Raw genomic sequence first — 4,421 nt, forward strand, 5'->3', positions numbered from 1 at the left:
GCCCCCCTTCCCCCCCCCCCATCTCCGGAGGTGACCACTGTCCTGACCTCCAACACAGGACATCCGCTTCGCTGGTCTAGGTGAACACTTCACCCATAGGGTGTTCAGGGTGTTGTTTTGTGCGGCTTCTTTCTCTCCACATTACAATTTGGGACAAATGATAGATCACTCAGGGAGAGAGAGGAGAAACACATCAGTGTGAGAGAGAAACATTGATCGGTTGCCTCATGCACATGCCCTAACCTGGGACGGAATTGGCAACCTGGTATGTGCCCGGACCAGGAATCGAACCTGCCGCCCTTCGGTGCGCGGATGACCCGCTTAGCATGCTGGCCGGGTCCACATGGACACATTTCTATCCTGTCCAGCCCAGGAGTGGGACTGCTGGGTCAAAAGAAGGCAAGCGTTTGGGGGAAGATAAATTTCAGCCGAAATCTTCCTATTTCTACGGTGACAGAAAACAATTGGCATTTGTTTAAACAAGGGAAACAGTCAGCAGGCAGATTAGGCCTGCGGGCGGCGTTTCCAACCTTTGGTCTAGATTGGACTTAGCATTCTCTCTGAGCCCTCACAGCCTACTGTTAGCTTCCTTTTTTAATTTTTTGAGGTAACTCCATACTGCTTTCCACCAGCAGTGCACAAGGGCTCCCTTTTCTCCATATGTGTGCCCCTGTGTTCACTGCAGCGTTATTGACAATAACCAAGATCTGGAAGCAGCCCAAATGCCCGTCAGTGTACGTGAGTGGATGAAAGGGCTGTGCTGCCTTTACACAATGGACTACTACTCTGCCATAAAGAGGGCGCCTACTGCTCTCCACCCACTGGTCCTGGGGGCCCCCTCCTGGGCCCACAGAGCCAGCGTGGCTAGAGTTTATCCCACACTCACGTGGCCACCCCCATGATATCAGCATTATTGTCATCACCCCTTTAAGCAGCAAGGAGACGGGGCAGGGAGCTGGGAAGTAGCCTCCCATGTGGTAGCTGAGAAGTGGGCAGATTGGAGGACTGCTGTGTCTGCCCCCAAATCCTGCGCCCATCCCTCCTCTTAGGTAGCAGGCCTCCCTGCAGGTCCAGGCCCCTCGCGTGGGGAGGGGGAGATCGTCCAGAAAGAGTGAAGAGCCTTCCAGAGAAGGGACCCTGCAGCCCGAGGCATCGGTCAGGGTGGCACCAGCTGAGGGCCTGGCTGGGATTGATGGCCGGGGTTGGCAGTCCCCTGGGCTGGTGAGGGCCAAGGGGGGGCACAGCAGCCTGAAGGGGCCCGGGGCTCCTGCAGTGTGCAGCGAGGACGGGCAGTGGCCATTCAGAGCGCGGCGGCTTTCTGAAGTGACCATGAGGTCGTGATTCATAATGCATGAGAGGTCAGGTGGGGGCGCCCTGCCGGACACAGGGCCTTTGTTCCCGGTGGGGACCGTGGGAGCACTTTCCTCCTAATCATCTCGGGGAGGAAGGAAGCAAAGAAGATTTATTTCCCAGAGTCTAACCGGCTTCCTTTGGGGAGGCCGCTATCTGCCCTGCACAGAACCTGCCCCCCAGAGAAAGCTTTGCATTGAGTTACGAAGGGTCAGACTTGAGGGGCCGCAGATCTATAGCTTCCTTCGGCGTCTCAGAAACTACGCATTCCATTGTGCATTGTGCATGGGTGCGCGTGTGAAGTTTCTCTCCAGACCGGCCGTTTTCACAGGTATGTGCGTTGTTCACCTCCGGGCCTCCTTGTGAAGTTCTGTTGGTTTGGCTTGGTTTGTTTTTATTAGTGAACAGGAGGAGGAAGAAAATGATGAGAGCAGATATGAGTTTTCCCAGATCAATAGCTCAGCTGGAAATGGACTGAAGGTCGAAGGTCAACTCATCCATCACCAACGACATTTTGAGGACCCCTCAGAAGGCAAGTCCGAGGGAGCGTGAGCAGGAGGCGGTTAGGCAGTGAACTTCGGGCTGCTACAGCCGCTGGCGGGGGAGGGGAAGGGAGCGAGGGTGGGGGGAGGGGGTTGTTGAATGTGTTTCACAGGAAGTTTCAGGGCAGACTTGTTTGTGCCAACTGCTGACTGTTTGCTGCTTCTGCGTGGAAGCTGTGCTGGTGCCGAGGGAGCCTGTGCCTTAGCCAGGACCGACTGAATCAGCGCTGGACGCCTGGTCCCCGCTGGCCCGTCCGTGTCTCTGCCCTAGGAAATTGTCATCGGGACGGATCCTGGAACAGAGGAGGCAAAAGCTCTGGTGGGGCTGGCCTCAGCGTTGTCTCACTCAGAGAGAGAATAAGGCGGGGGGTGGGGGGGGCAGAAACACAGAGAGAGACACAGAGAAGCCTGCTGAGATCCTATTGGCTTTCCAGGCCCCGCCTCTGGCCCTGGGCTGCCTGACCACATCCTTTAGGCAGGAGCAGCCATAATGTTTGGGGCTCACTGCAAAAGTAGACCATGGGCCCCCTGTCAAACATTTTTAAGAATTTCAGGGTGGCGACAGCAGAGCATGAGACCAAGTGGGGATCCCTTCCAAGCCTGGGACCCGTGCCGCTGCACAGTGGGACACCCATGGAGTTGGCCGGGGGGCTTGTGGGCCCTGCAGCCAAAGAATCTGGAGCAAGACAGGCTGGTTGGAAAGGTGTTCCTCCCTCTCAAAGGAAAGGTGTTTCAGAACTTCTCCTAGAACTGCATCCGAGGGGGCAGCCACAGGCCAGGCAAACTCAGAGGACAGAAAAAGCCCAGGATGACTAAATAAAGGGGAGAAAGGCATTCCTAGCGCAGGCATCTAGCAGGGAGTCCAGGGTGAGGTGGGAGCTGGGAGCAAACTCCTTTAAAGGCCGTGCCGCTGGGCACGTGCAGGCAGAGTGGGGTCCAGGGAGGGCAGTGCAGCCCCAGAACCCAAAGGGCCACACAAGCGCATCACAACGAAGAAAGGGGGGCTGGATCAGGTCAGAGCAAGGAGAGAACTTTCTCTTCTCCCAGTGCAGCTGAGGGGCTCATCACAGAACAGAGGGGGTGCACATCTGCCCTTTGGTGTCTATTGTTATGTTTAATTAACTGTGCAATTAACTGAATACTGTTCTCATTCTCCATTATGAGTTCAAATATTCCCATCCAACCCTCCATAAAATCTCCAGGTAGCAAAGGAAGACATGCGCCCTCAATCTTTGAATTGGCTCAAGCCCATCTGTGTATGGCAGCACAGTTGTTGGGGTTAGAATGGACGGGAGAGGTCAGCAGTGTCTGTAATGGAGGCTCCGGAGCTGGCTCGTCTCTGCTGCCTGGGGAGCACCTCACATCCCAGGCATCAGCTGGGGCTGATGGGGTGTGACGGGGTGGAGGACTGGCTGACCGGGACCACACCAAGCCTACATCCCTGTGACGTGTCACTCCCTTGGTTGTCATCAGTTCTGCCCACGCATCAGTAAATTCCTGTTGAGAGCCGTCTTATAATACTTTGGAATCCACCGAGTTAAATGTCAAGGAAATCATGGAAGTTCTTTCACATCCGTCTTCACTGTGTCTGTTGCGTTTTCCTGATTAATGGCCCCACGAGTCCTGCTGGAAGAGGAAGGACGTGAGCTGGCGTGCTGCCCTTCGTGCACTGGTTAGGAGGCCAGGCGAGCGGAGGGCAGGTCTGGATGGGAGTCGCAGCATCTCCACTTAAGGCAGGGGTGGGCAAACTTTTTGACTCGAGGGCCACAATGGGTTCTTAAACTGGACCGGAGGGCTGGAACAAAAGCATGGATGGAGTGTTTGTGTGAACTAATATAAATTCAAAGTAAACATCATTACATCAAAGGGTACGGTCTTTTTTTTTTTTTTTTGGTTTTATTCATTTCAAACAGGCTGGATCCGGCCCGCGGGCCGTAGTTTGCCCACGGCTGGCTTAAGGGCTGTGTGATCTTGGTGACTCACCTAACCTCTCTGAGCCTCAGTTGCCCTCAGCTGTGACATGGGAATAACACTATTTCCTACCCCACTAGGCTTCTGTGAGGATAATAAAAAGTGACCCAGCATGCAGTGATGCAAATTATTGTTATTGTGTTAGTCCATGCCGGTTCCTAAGGGTTACTGACTTCTTTCCCAGGTGTTCCGAGGCCACCCATTGTGGAACCTTGCTGGGGTTGAAAGGAGGGCGACCCGTGGAAGTGCGGGCAGGGCAAGGTTATGTATGGTTGTGTGTGTTGGTGCAGAAAAGAGTTAACCTGGCAGATCTGAGAGGCTCTTCTTAGAAAGGCTGCTAATAAGGCCGGCCCTGGGCGGGCGTCTGGGAACTGGGCACTTGGACGCGCTGTTCCCTGCATCTCCTCACTAATAAGGATGCTTTATGATTGTGCTGGGTCTGTTTGCACAAACAGTATGGTTTATGCTGCACACCCGTTGTCTTTATGGAAAGCTGGAATTCTGGTTCGTGCCAGGCAGAGGGTGCCTCTGTGACCAGGCCCAGTAAACCCTGACTCT

This window comes from Myotis davidii, unplaced genomic scaffold (assembly GCF_000327345.1).
Source record: "Myotis davidii unplaced genomic scaffold, ASM32734v1 scaffold77, whole genome shotgun sequence".
Lineage (NCBI taxonomy): Eukaryota > Metazoa > Chordata > Mammalia > Chiroptera > Vespertilionidae > Myotis > Myotis davidii.